We start from the raw sequence: 15488 nt of genomic DNA on the forward strand, positions 1-15488 counted from the left end.
TAAAAGCCTAATAGATTGCATTTCTTTTATTTTTTTAGCTGCTCAACATCTAAACTCCCTTCTGATAACTGGAGCATTCCTTATGAATTTTGTAAAAACACCACACACTCATTTTCCAGATCTCTTTCCAGCTGGACTTCACCCATCAGCCATTGCAGCTATGAGCAGCATTCTCATATTTTGATATTAATGTTTCAATTCTAGGTGATACCAAGTAGATTCCAGACTGAGGTTCTTTATGCATTCCCACTACATTTCATCTTCTTATGTACACTTCCTTCCCTGCCAACAATTTTCTTTGGCTAAATATCCTAAATTATTCTGGTGTTTGCCTTTACAATTTTAAATGATTATTGTAAAAAACTAATTCCTTGTCTTATTATCCTATGAGGGTATAAAAATAGTTATAAAAATACTGCATCTACCCCTCCTTCCATCACTTCTCTCCATTGTCCCATAAAATTTTTGGTAGTTGTATAATTTTTATTTTGTCAATTAAAAAATTTTAATTCTTTTTAAGGTTTTACATTTACATTATGATCCATTTTTAGTTAATCTTTGTATATGGTGCAATGTCTGATGAGTTGTTGTTGCTGTTTTTTTGCAAAGAGGCATTCAAGTTTTCTAATGCCATTTGTTGTTCCATGCCATACAGCATGTGGGATCTTAGTTCCCTGATCAGGGATGGAAACTGCACCCCGTGCATTGGAAGGTGGAGTCCTAACCACTGGACTGCCAGGAAGGTCCCTTGTCAATGTTTTCTAACATTTATAATGTTAGTCTTCCATGTGTTACGTGTATGGTGACTCTTAAAACCAAAGATAAAATGCAGTTTCTAAGCGATGATTGTATAGTCACCATAGAACCGTGCAGAATGATTCAATCAGTAGAGAAAGACATGTAATCCGAGATCATTAAAAGTTTGTTATTTGAAGGAGAATATCTCAAGCACCAAAATTCTTACTCAGTTCTCTTCACATATCTTTCCATTTTCCTTTACTTCTTACTGTCATATTTGGTTACCATTGTGGGGGTGGGGGGTTGTAGTGTATATAATCCTCTTCTTAGGGTTCTTTTGCCATTTACTCAGAATAATTTACTTAAGTAATTTTTAAATATAGGATATGTGGGTGGTAAACTTTCTGAGTGCTTACATGTCCAAGAATTTAATTCCACATTCATATTTAATTGATAGTTGGCTTAAGTAAAGTTTATTTTCTGCTAAAGAACTTTAGGGCTTCCCTAGTAGCTCAGTTGGTAAAGAACCTACCTGCAATGCAGAAGACCCTGGTTCAATCCCTGGGTCAGGAAGATCCCCTGGAGAAGGAAATGGCAACCCACTCCAGTACTCTTGCCTGGAGAATTCCATGGACAGAGGAACCTGTCAGGCTACAGTCCATGGGATTGCAAAGTGTCAGACACAACTGTGTGACTAACTCATTTTCAAAGAACTTAGAATGCATTGCTTTTGCTTCAAAATCTACTATCCTCCAATGTTGCTGCTGAGATATAATCAGTCTTCTTTTTATTCGTTATACCTAGCCTTTCCTCCTTCACCAAAAGCTATTAGAGTTTTCTCTTAATTCTTCAAGTTCTGAAATTTTACAAGGCTGTGTCTAGGTGTAAGCCATTATTCCCTTGGTCCCTTTGGTATTCAGTGATCCCTTCCAATCCAAAGATTTATGACTGTTTAAGGTCCGTCTAGTCAAGGCTATGGTTTTTCCAGTAGTCATGTATGGATGTGAAAGTTGGACTGTGAAGAAAGCTGAGCGCCAAAGAATTGATGCTTTTGAACTGTGGTGTTGGAAAAGACTCTTGAGAGTCCCTTGGACTGCAAGGAGGTCCAACCAGTCCATTCTAAAGGAGATCAGTCCTGGGTGTTCTTTGGAAGGAATGATGCTAAAGCTGAAACTCCAATACTTTGGCCACCTCATTTGAAGAGTTGACTCATTGGAAAAGACTCTGATGCTGGGAGGGATTGGGGGCAGGAGGAGAAGGGGATGACAAAGGATGAGATGGCTGGATGGCATCACCAACTCAATGGATGTTGAGTTTGAGTGAACTCCGGGAGTTGGTGATGGACAGGGAGGCCTGGCGTGCTGCAATTCATGGGGTCGCAAAGAGTCGGACACGACTGAGTGACTGAACTGAACTGAACTGAAGGTCAGGGAAATTTTCACTATAGTCCATTATTTTTATGATTGTTTACTTCTCTTCATCATATTTATTTTCTTCTTGTGTAATTTCTATTATATATATGGCAGAGCTCCTGGCTCTATCCTCTTTGTATTTTAACTTTTATTTTACATTTTCTCTCATTTTTGTCTTTTTGGTCTACATTCTAAGAGATTTCTTTGACTTTATCTTCCAGTTCACCAATGTAGTATTCAGCTGTGTATATTCCATTACTCAACTGCTGAGTTCATTTTTGAAGTTTTATTTCTAATTTCCAATATTTTTATTTTATTTTTTCTTCCCTATGGAAGATTATCTTATTGAATAAATATAATCACTTCTGAGATCTATCTGAGGATGATATAATAGCTTATCAAATCTATCTGGGATTATGAATTAGGATTTATATAAAATTCTTTTTTGTTTTCTCAAATACCTGTGTTCCCTCCAGGATAACTTTTTCTTTTTAGATATTTGCTACCTTCTCAACAAAATCAATATTTTGTTAATATTTTCAAATAGCTTATGTTCCTTTCTTGTCCATGCATCATTATGAATCAAGATCATAGATTCCTCTGTAGCTGATACATCTATTTGGCTAGTAGGTCTCACCAGTGAAAAAAGTGCTGATTGCCAGTTTCATGTAAATTCCTGACTAGGTTATTTATTTATTTATTTATTTTTAATTGAAGATTATTGCTTTACAGTATTGTGTTGGTTTCTATCAAACATCAACGTGAATCAGGTAAATGGGTACCTACGTTTTGACTGACAGGTAGGGAGCAGGCAGACTGGTTTGAAATTCCAGTGGTTATAAAAGGCAAGGAGACTTTCTTCTGGAGGTAAGACACTTTTTCATGCATGATTCCTGAGTGGAACTGTCCTCCTTTTTTTGTCCAGGTCTTGCTTAGTAACACAGAAGTATTCAGTCTCTGTTCTTCCCTCTTTGTCCCCAGCACCCTCCAAGGAACCATCTCTGAGAGACAAATAACTTCCTTCAGAGAGTAGATCTCAGGCTTTGACCACAGAGCAAAAACTTCTGCCAACAATTACTTGATTTAGACAGAAAAAAAGAAAAGGTACCAGGCTCAGAATGCTGTTCTTTAGTAAATTATTCAACTCTTACTATCTGTAAATGTTCAAAAGAACCCAGCTTATCTCTGGGACTGTGGGAGTTTTTAAAAAAAGCTACCTACCCATGTATTTCTTTTTCTATTTACCTTCATACCTATCTATGCATATGTTTATATATCCATATATTCTCTAACAGTTAGCTTTGTATACCTTTTTATTATAAAATAAAGCTCAAATACAGAAAGCTATATGGAATAAATATTTATCTTAGTGAATTATTACAAGGCAAAGACCACCTTGATCACTAAATAGTGCTTTTCCAGCATCCCAGATGTCCCTCCACATTCAATCACAATTGTAGCCTTCTTCCTCCCTCCTGACTGTGATGTTAGACATTTGCATTTCTTTATGTTTTTATAACCCATGTATGCATCTCTAGACACTGCTGTTTAATCTGCTTCTGTTTTCTTGATATGTCATTGAAGTCTCTATAGATTACCCCTCCATCCCTCTTCTTTCCCTACAATCTCTATTTGTGGAAGAACTCAGGCTATTTGAACTTTAAAATTTCTTCTTAGTATGGATTTTTCCAGTTTCATACTCATGGTACAGCTCATTGTGTTCCTTTGTCCCTTATATTTTCTGCAAGTTGGCAGTCGGATCCAGAGGTTGACCTCTGGAGTTTCAAACCCTTTGACAAGAATTGTGTTCCTCCATCCATAGACACGTAATGACTGGCTTTTTTTGCTTTTGCTTTTGTTTTTAAATGTTAACAACCATTACTGCTTAATGCCTAGATCTGTTAATCCATTGAGCATTGAAAAGTGGTGATAATTCTTATCTGTTTTGTTTTCATACATTACCTAGAACAGTTTTATAAAGACATTCTTGTCTATTATTTGGCTATCTAGTAGAACAATTCACAGGAAAAGAGCAAAATAAATGATTAATACTTTCTGTTTGTTTATCTTGTTGTCAAGTTAATGAATTAGCTCTCTATTATCCTCCCAGAATTACCAATTAATTGTTTTTAATAGATATAATTTTTGATTCATGGATTTAAACATATTTCATAGATTGCAATTCTTACAACTTTTAAAACTCAAACTATACCATTTCTGCCTATGGGATGAAGTCTCTTCAAGCTGGTTTCTAAGTGTTTTAACATGACCCTAATGATCTTTGATAGCTTTATTTAAAAATTTTTATTGAAATATAGTTTCAGTGCCTCCAGACACAGCCAAATGTCTGTTACCAGTCAAAATCATCCCCAATTGAGAACCATTGAATCAAAGTATCACACAAATTGTTGTCAAATTATAATAAGTACTTCCTACCTTAGTGATGCAAAGAACTGACTCATTGGAAAAGACCCTGATGCTGGGAAAGATTGAAGGCAGGAGGAGAAAGGGACAACAGAGGATGAGATGGTTGGATGGCATCACCAACTCGATGGACCTGAGTTTGAACAAGCTCTGGGAGTCAGTGATGGATGGACAGGGAGGACTGGTGTGCTGCAGTCCTTGGGATGGCACAGAGTCGGATACAACTGAGTGACTGAACTGGCTGACTGACCTTAGTAAGTGGCTTCCCAGGTGGCACTAGTGGTAAAGAACCTGCCTGACAATTCAGAAGACCTAAGAGACACAGGTTTGATCTCTTGGTTGGGAAGATCCCCTGGAGGAGGGCATGGCAACACACTCCAGTATTCATGCCTGGAGAATCCCACAGACAGAGGAGCCTGACATGCTATGGTCCATAGGGTCACAAAGAGTCGGACACGACTGAAGCAAATTAGCACACACACGCCTTAATAAACGGCTCTGCTCAATAGCTGGGACCAAAAATCTTGGAGTTGACCTTGACTCCTCTTTCTTTCAATTCACATCTAATTTGCCAGAAAACCCTGATTCACCAACAAAATGTATCCTGATTCTGATTCTTCCTACCATCTCCGCTGCTACCATCCTAGTTCAAGCCACCATCATTTGTCACCTGGATACTATAATACCTTTCTAACTGGCATCTCTGTTTCCACATTTGCCTCCCCTGTGCTCTTTTCCCCCACTCGGTAACCAGAATTGGCCTTTTTCATGTAGATCAAATAATGTCATTCTCTGCTCAAAATCCTCCAATGATTGCTCATCACTCTTGGAATAAAATATAAGTCCTTACATGGCCTGCATGGCTCTACATGGCCCAACATGATATAGCCCCTGGCTACCTCTCTGAACTCATTTTTCTACAGCTTCTTCCCCTTACTAACTGCACTTCAGCCTTACCAACCCCGTTACTGTTTCTCAAATATGCCAAGCACGTTCCCATCTTTGGGCTTTATCTTTGCTGTTCTTCTAGCTAACAATTTTTTTCTGTAAACTGGCCATGCACTGTGTCTAATTTTCTATTAGGTTGATGGTATTTTTCTTCTGGGTGTTCTATTTTAATTGAAACTGCTATTCCAAAAGAAACATCCTGAGCGGTCTGCTGGTAATTGACACTCTGGTGTGCTTTAGCCTCTAACACCAGTAGAGAAAGGAGACAATGACAGGGACATGAGCTTGAAGGAAATGAGCCTTAAGGGAGAGATAGAAGAGCTCTCTGATCACAGTATCTTTGGGGACTCTTTTTTTGGTATCACTGATTTTCCTCATCCAGATCATTCCTGCAAGCCATCTTTCCTGCCAACTCTAAAAGACTCTGAATAGTGTGACTACCACTAGGACCGTGTCTGACCTCATCTAATGTTCTCTCTGTTCTCCCACTCGTCACCTGACCTCCCCCTGTTCAGTGAATAAAACAGTCCTTGCCCAGAATCTCCATTTGTTGTCTCTTGCACTTGTTCTTCCTCTGACTGTCTACATGGGTGTCCTCCAGGTAGTCATCTTCCAGTGACATCTTCCCTGACCACCCTACCTCAAATTTTAACACTTGCCCCCAGAGTTTTCTATTCTTCCTTGATTTATTTCTTCTCCTTAACCCTTGTCATTATCTAACATTCTAAAATTTTAACTTACTTATTGTTGTATCTTTTGTCACCTCCAAGCGGGCAAAATATTTTTGTCTATTTTATTCACTGCTCTACCCCTGAAACCAAGAACAGTGACTGGTGCATGATTGTTACAAAAACTCTTTCTTAAATTAATGAATGAATTTAAAAGTGAGAGAGTCTTTGACATTCTATGAGCTCATACTCTCACTGAAGAGAACAGATGCAAACACTAATTCATAAGGAAAACACCTAGATATATAGTGTCTAGTGATGACTGAGGGAGTACCTAGAGCAACATAAGAAGAGACTGGTGATTTTCCTTTGCAATTTGTAATGGGCGGGGGAAAATGATGCCTGAGTTGTATCATAATATATTGTTAAACCGGGATTGGAAGAGACAAATATGAAGGCATTCCAGAAAGAAAGAGTACTATAAGTTGGGTTAGGTATGCAACCAATTAGGCTGTTCTGATTAGGACAGAGGATCTAAGTAGAAAGTAGTAAGAACTGGGACTTCTTGGAAGTCCAGTGGTTAAGAACCTGCCTTCCAATGCAGAGGATGCAGGTTTGATCCCTGGTCAGGGAACTAAGATCCCACATACTATGTGCACAGGGCAGGGGGAGGCGGCAGGTGGGGGGGCCACTAAGCCCACCTGCTGGAACTACTGAGCCTGCATACTCTAGAACCTACCAGCCACAACTCAAGAGAAACACAACAAAGGTCCTGTGTGCCACAACTAAGACCTGATGCAACCAAATAAAATAAAAATTAAGCTTAGCTAATACCCGAGTGATCCACACAATCAAAGGCTTTGGTGTAGTCAGTAAAGCAGAAATAGTTGTTTTTCTGGAACTCTCATCCTTTTTCCATGATCCAAGGATGTTGGCAGTTTGATCTCTAGTTCCTATGTCTTTTCTAAATGCAGCTTGAGCATCTGGAAGTTCACAGTTCACATACTGTTGAAGCCTGGCTTGGAGGATTTTGAGCATTACTATACTAGCATGTGAGATGAGTGCAATTGTGCGATAGTTTGAATATTCTTTGGCATCAACAAACTATGGAAAATTCTTAAAAAGATGGGAATACCAAACCACCTGACCTGCCTCCTGAGAAATCTGTATGCAGGTCAGGAACAACAGTTAGAACTGGGCATGGAACAACAGACTGGTTCCAAATAGGAAAAGGAGTACGTCAAGGCTGTGTATTGTCACCCTGCTTATTTAACTTATATGCAGAGCACATAATGCAAAATGCCAGGCTGGATGCAGCACAAGCTGGAATCAAGATTGCAGGGAGTAATATCAATAATCTCAGATACGCAGATGACACCATCCTTATGGCAGAAAGCGAAAAAGAACTAATGAGCCTTTTGATGAAAGTGAAACAGGAGAGTGAAAAACTTGACTTAAAACTCAACATTCAGAAAACTAAGATCATGGCATCCGGTCCCATCAGTTCATGGCAAATAGATGGGAAAATAATGGAAACAGTGAGAGACTTTATTTTCCAAAATCACTGCAGATGGTGACTGCAAGCATGAAATTAAAAGACGCTTACTCCTTGGATGAAAAGCTATGACAAACCTAGATAATATATTAAAAAGCAGAGACATGACTTTGCCAACAAAAGTCTGTCGAGTCAAAGCTGTGGTTTTTCCAGTAGGCATGTATGGATATGAGATTTGGACTATAAAGAAAGCTGAGCGCCGAATAACTGATGCTTTTGAACTGATGTTGGAGAAGACTCTTGAGAGTCCTTTGGACTGCAAGGAGATCCAACCAATCAATCCTAAAGGAAATCAGTCCTGAATATTCACTAGGAGGACTGATGCTGAAGCTGAAACTCTAATACTTTGGCCACCTGATGTGAAGAAGTGACTCATTTGAAAAGACCCTGATGCTGGGAAAGATTGAAGGCAGGAGAAGGGGACGACAGAGGATGAGATGATTGGATGGCATCACCGACTTGATGGACATGAGATTGAGTAAACTCCGGGAGTTGGTGATGGACAGGGAAGCCTGGTGTGCTGCAGTCCATGGGGTCACAAAGAGTTGGACAGGACTGAGCGACTGAAGTGACTGAATTGAATACCTTAGTATATCAGTCGGGGTCCCAGCAAGAAATAGCTGTCACACTCAGAGTGGGAGTTCAAGGAAGGAGTACTAAAGCACTTACTTTTAAGATTTAGGCAGGGGTGCAGAAAAAAGCAAGGAATAATGCAGTATTCTAGATCTGGAGCTAGTAACAAAACAGGGGAGCTGTCATCACCCTAGCCTTGAAGGTGAGGGAGAAGAGAGGTATATACAGAGGACATCTTGGGATGTGTTGTGATGTTCAGTCAAAGGACCCAGCTGCTCTCAGGTGATCTACAGAGAGGGAGCCGACCTCCTCTCGCCCACTGATCCCTTCATTAACCTACTGGAAGCCAGAGCAAGGGGCCAGTTGATGCCTTTGTTCCATAGAGTTCAGCCTCTGCAGCAGGAAGCAGAGTGAAGAAGGACACAAAGTTGATCTGGAGGGGCAAATGGAAAGCTTCCAGCAGTTAAGGTAACTTAAAAACTGTGCTAGGGAGCCTTGAGAAGCTCTCATAGAGGTCATCATCTCTTTGGTTGAGAAATGTTGCAGCTTTTTTCCCGACTGTACACTAATTATATCCTTCTTACAAGACTATTTTGACCACATCTTTATGATGAAAACATTGCTTAATCTAGCATTTGGTTAGTACAACACATAACACAAAATTACAGAGGTTCAAAGCATATGAATACAGACATTTTTAAAAAGTGAAATCAAATCACCAGCTATTAAATAGGTGATTCAGTAACCAGTAAAAATCTATGAGCCAAAGCCATTTTTTAACAAATAAGTAACAGCCTCAGTAAAAATAAACTATTTTCTCTTTATTGAGCCCTATTGTTTATATTCTACCTCCTAACACTCTTCCATTCCAGCTGTCAACTCTGCCGTTTTTCATTGCTTCAAATCTTCACCTATATTAGCTATTGGGGGTTATCTATTTCTGTGTGTATGTTTATGGTTACATAAAAGTATTGGTTATGTGCATGAAGGAGAAATAAACTTTATAGCTTTACCAAAAGAGACTACACACCTATAATCCCTTCTCACTCATACCTATTGTGGGATTCTATGCCAGTTCTTGGTGATTCTTCCTTGACAAAACATTGTGTCACAGCTTCACTATCAGGGGACAGAAAGAAAAATAATTGGACACATGCACAGACAACCACTGTCTTTGTCTTTAGCTGTGCACCTAGAGCACTTGGAGCAGGGTCTCTTTTCTATCTATTATGACATAAGCAGCTGTACAAAATTTACGTGTACTGAAAACACAGTTAAGTTGTTTACAATAGCGGCTGTAAGCCCTCTCACTATTTAGTGATTCTTAAATTGGCTTAATTCTCGTTTTCAGTTTCTTTACTTCTACAGTATTATTTTGTTCCTACTATAGTGCAGATTAGCCTTAAATAGTTCAGGGCCTTAGGACAAAGAGTAAACGTTACAGTTATTATATAATATTCAAAATTCTTTCAGAATTCTGGCTCTACCCAGGACAGTATTCTGAACTTTCTAATAGGTACAGATAATTCATGTGACCTTCAGCTCCTTTTTGACATAAGCCATTTGCTATGGTTATTTAATTTCAATTAATTCTAAGATATTTACTGATGCCTCCATTTGCAAGCCTCTGAATGGACCCAAAGATGAACTGTATCCACGCTAAATCTTAAGGAGCTTACAGTCTAATAGATAGAAAAATATCTTCAATACAAATATGAATTAGGTTAGTCAGAGCCAAAACACAGTGATGTGGAATTTCAAAGGTGAGAGAGATCATGTGATTTGAGATTGAACAGAAGGATGAGTGGGCTTCCCTGGTAGCTCAGCAGGTGAAGAATCTGCCTGTAATGCAGGAGACCCTGATTCAATTCCTGGGTCAGGAAGATCCCCTGAAAAAGGGATAGACTACCCACTCCAATATTCTTGGGCTTCCCTGGTGGCTCAGACGGTAAAGAATCCACCTGCAAAGCAGGAGACCTGGGTTGGATCCCTAGATTGGAAAGATCCCCTGGAGAAGGGCATGGAAACCCATGCCAGTATTCTTGCTTAGAGAATCCTCATGGCAGGCTATGGTCTATGGGGTGCAAAGAATCGGACACAACTGAGCAACCAACCACAGCACAGCGCAGAAGGATGAGTAGGATTTTAATAGGTAAGGAACAGCTATGGCAAGAAAGCAATCGCTTTGTGGGGGGAGGGGGGAAACAGCTGAAAGAGCTCCTGTTTATTCAGCTTAAAATGAAAGTAATATTATTTATCTCACTGACTTTTTCTGAGGATTAAATGAAAGAATGAATGTAAGGCACTTTGCAAAGCTCATAAAAAGAGCACAATAAATGTTAGCTTTAAAAATACCCCTCTCGAAGAATGTGGGGAAGAGATAGTTAGGGAGTTTGGGACCAACATGGACACACTGCTATATTTAAAATGGATAACCAACATGGACCTATTGTATAGCCCAGGGAACTCTCCTCAATGTTATGTGGCAGCCTGGATGGAAGGGGAGTTTGGGAGGAGAATGGATACATGTATATGTATGACTGAGTCCCTTCGCTTTTCACCTGAAACTATCACAAAATTGTAAATCAGCTATACTCCAGTATAAAATAAAAACTTAAAAAAATACCCCTCTCAAAGTTCTAGCGGCAGGAATGCTCATGCTCAGTCACTGAGTCGTGTCCAACTCTCTGTGACCCCATGGACTGTAGCCTGCCAGGCTCCTCTGTCCGTGGGATTCTCCAGGCACAAATACTGGAGTGGGTTGCCATTCCCTGCTCCAGGGGATCTCCCCCACCCAGGCATCGAACCCGAGTCTCTTGCATTGCAGGCGGATTCTTGACTGTCTGAGCTATCGGGGAAGCAGCAGGAATAGACAGGTGGTATTGGGGAAGTCGGACACTACACCTAAGCATAGGGTTAGTGGAGAGGAGTAAGGAGAGATAAGACAGCAGAAGAGAGTAGAGTGAGAACTCTCATTCACCAAACATTTATTAAATATATTTTACTTCCTGGAAAAACAGGGGGAAACGGTATTAGAAACTAAAACTGACCTGTCAGGGCAAAGACTGTCTTTGCTTGTTTCCCACTGATTGTCCCCAGTGCCCACACAAAACAGAGCCAGGGACACATTTGGTGTGGAATGACTGTGTGTGGAATTATTTTACCTTATTGGAGAGATAAGAAGAGATTCCCCAATACTTCGCAGAAGGAAAGCAGTCTCCGCAGAGACAAGCAGAGGAAGAAGAAGGAAATCACTCAAATCTCAAAGCCTTCACTATGAGTGTGTGTGAGTGTGTGTATGTGTGCTTGCAGATGTAAGTGCATTTCTGATGGACGGTGGATATGTACAATGGGTATGTGGAAGCAGGCTAGAGCAGTGGATGAGGGAGATAATGTTATCTCTTTCTCTAGCTTTCAGCAGAGATAAGCTAATAAGGGTGGCATCTGAGGGAAGAGGCTGCAGAAATAAAAGGGGAAGGGTTTGAGAAAACTGAGAAAGGGCAATAAAACTGAGAATACGGCAATATAAAATCCCTGTCCCTCCAAAATTCAAGGTGTTCACATACACACATACCCTGTGTGAGTGTTTCATATAAACCAAGCGCCAAGTACTTGTGTAGTACTAAGTACCACACCTGGATTGGTACAGATCAGGGGGAAGGGACAGGCCAAAAGAAGTTCGATACCAGTGACATCAAATGTACGGTAGGAGCTGGACTTCAAGCCACTCGAACGCAGGAGTTTACAAAAATCTGGAAGAAGGCATTGGACTTCCCATCACATGAGAATTTCAATATTAAATTGGAAATTTAGTATCAAATGCAAGATAACTTTGGCTGTTTTGGTCATAGTAACTGATAGCCTGCTGGATAAATTTGGCCCTGGAATCACCTCCTCCAGAACAGAATGTCATTTCCTCCCATCCCAAATAGGTTTTGTGCCTCTCCTGGATATTCTGTCATCACCTTTATTATGGTTTTTCTCCTATATTGTAATTATTTATGTTTCCGCCTTCCCTGATAGATCGAACATCCAGGACTGAGCCATGTCCAAGCTCATCAACATCAGTGCAGCTAGGAGGCTGCTGCTGGAGTTACACGTTTGTAAAGAGCCACTGAGGGCCATTAGAGAAAGGAGTCAGAAATCTGTTAGGAACAGAACAAGCAAAACAAAAAAGTAAAAACATCAGAGACATTATCAGGGATGCAGGAGTCATGTTTTGGCATCACCAAATGGTATAGCCATCCACAAGCCACATTTGTCTCCAGATCTCTAAAACAAGGTACTTTGGAATCTGTTTTGGTTTCCATCCACTTGGTTTATCTACTACCACTATTTTCTGAAATTTTCAGAAAAAAAATTCTTTTTAATTTAAACAGTCACAACAGTGAAAAGAATTTTAATTCCTTTTTCTGAAAGGCTGTATTTATTTTTAACTGTCCTGGAAAGGATGGATGCGTACTTCAGACACACAGTTAACTACTTAGTCCACAAAAAGAAAAAGAAAAACTTCTAGTGGTTGTAACACAAAGCCAAGGGTCTGTGTTATGCCTTTGTGTTGATGACAAGGTTTGTGAGGGTATTTTTTCCCTGCTTTTACTCTCTTGCCATCAAAGGAAGAACCAATTAGGCCAAATAATAATATTTAAAATCCGACAGCCCTTGGGAGCCTGAAATGAAAACCTAAATCTGCCACGCGGATGCTTTAGAGCCTGTGTTCTAAGCGTGACCAGGGACTCACCCCAGCCTGAAGCCACACACACTCCCAGTGCCTGGGCACAGCAGAACTAATTAGAGAGAGAGAGAGCTAGCATTCTCTGCCTTGAATGTCACTCTTTGTATTCATTGATGCAAGTTAGAATCCCTCTTCATGTCATATGAGAACAAAAGCAGAATAGCCTAGAACACAGTGAATAGCACAGAATACTCAACTGGTCCTTGTAACTGCCTACAACAAAGCAAAAAGGGTTTGAGAGGGATTTTAACATGTGAAGTGTTTGTGCAGAGACTTAGGACTTCTGTGACTGTGTGTACAGAAGAATTAAACAGCAAAAACAATTTGAAGAATTTGTGTATTTTGTTGCTGTGATGCTGTGACTTCTCCCTATAGCCTCTCTCTCTCTCTCTTTTTTTTAACTTTAGATGTGTCTTTGGGTAAAGGGATAAAATTGTTAAGTCTTTTATAGGAGGATAAAAACGTAGTGTTTAATGTGAGACAGATACTACAAATTGTTTTTATCGAATTAGCCCAAGAATGCAGTACTTTGTGTGTTTGTGTGTGTCTTGTGTGTGTGTCACAGGCAGCTCTGTGTACATACACCGGCATCAGGGCTAAAGGGTGCATGAATGTGAATATTTTCCTGCATTGCCGTCAGGTGTGTTTGTGTCCTAGCACAGCTACGCGTGTAAGTCCGTGTGTGTCTAAGTATGATCATGTGCAAAAGAAAGGGCTTCCTGCTCTATTATTCCAAGCAATTAAACTCCGACAGCACTAGGATGAAGGGTCGGCCCTGATTTTCTATTCCTTTGCAGTAATTGTCTCGGCAATCATCTTTGATCAGGGAAGAGCAGAGGAGGAGAGTCCTGAAAGTTGACATCCCCGGTATAAATATACACATTTACATACACAGGGGCAGCATAGCTCCATGGCTTTTTTACTGACGTCTCTGACCTGAAACCACTGTAGCTCCATTGACACTTCATTTAATTGAATCCTTCCCTAGCAGTGCAAAAGCCAGAGGACTTAAAAGGGGGGAGGGGAGAGGAAGGATGGGTAATCAAGGCAGACTCTTCTGCCTGAGTGTCTAGAAATGACAGGGAAGTAATTGCTTTTGAAAAGCTAAAAAAATAAAAAGATAGCCCAATTTGTTTCTATTTAATGAGATGCTAAAAGGGGAAGGGGGTTTGCCCCAAACATACCAAAATCCCGCCTCCAGAAAATAAAACCAATCTGGATTTCTGCACCCACAGGAATGGAACAATGTTTTTAAAAGAAGAAAGAAAGTACAATCCTAGGAAAGAAAAACCCAGAGACTTCCTCAGTTCAAAATGGCCAGAGACAATGGTAAGTTCATTCTGAGCCCAGAGCCACAGCACAGCCCCTTTTGTCAGCTTCAAATCAGTGAGCCGGAGGGTCGAATCCGTTTAACCTGCCTCCGTGACACATCACCCACCCTCCTGACCCCAGAGCGGCCTCATTTTTATGGATGCAGAAGCTCATGGTGTAATTCATTCCCCTGCACACCCCACTCATTCAGTCTCCTGCTTTTGCCACAAAGGTGCACTGCATATTCTCTGCCGGCTGAAAGGATGAGATATCAGTCTGCTTCCTGCTTAATGCAGGAGCTGCCCTGCCTTACAGCTGAAGAGTAATGTCTCTTACCCAGTGTCAATCTGGGGCCTGTGTCAGCCATGCAAACAAGCACATGTCCACAAATTCGGGGTCTGAAAGAAATCAGTGTGGACCTGAAGGAATGAAGAAGCAGGTTTAGGAAAAATAAAATCTAAAGGATATTTAATAACCTTTGCCTCCTTTGCCATCAGCTCTCCATAATTTTTTTAATTTGTATTTTAATGAAAACATGAGAGCATGTGCACAGCCAGCAGCTGCTTTGCCTTTTGATTTTAGTAACATCTAAAACAAACAAGAAAAAAAACCGACATAATAACAGTATATTTCTAGTATATAGCACCTTTACAAAGCACTCTCACATACACTGTTAAATTTATTTAGACCTTTCAACAACCTTGAATAGTAGCAATAGCAGCAGCTTTATAACCCCTTTTACAGATCAGGAAACTGAGGCCCACATAATTTAAAGAACTCATAATTTTTCACTGTTGACAAGGAGAACAGAAGAGATTTCTGAGGTGTAGTAGGAGGGGCCCGCTTCTGGGCTCCATTTTAGAGAGCTCTGCTCTGGCCCTTCTCTGGCTGCATCTCATTCCTTCCTGTTGTTTGAGGATGAGATGAAGGGAGGTACCCACTCATTGCTTACCAGCCCCCCACCACCTCCAGATCACACTCTGCTACCCAGGACTCTAGAATCTCAAGTGTGCTTCTGAGCCCTGTATGGGACTCTTCCCTAGGGCTGCTTGCTGCAGCAAGAGGTGAATGTTGGATGTGCAGGCAGAGTGTTCACATACATGTTCATGAAATCATTCATCACA

Source organism: Capricornis sumatraensis, chromosome 20 (genome assembly GCF_032405125.1).
Source record: "Capricornis sumatraensis isolate serow.1 chromosome 20, serow.2, whole genome shotgun sequence".
Lineage (NCBI taxonomy): Eukaryota > Metazoa > Chordata > Mammalia > Artiodactyla > Bovidae > Capricornis > Capricornis sumatraensis.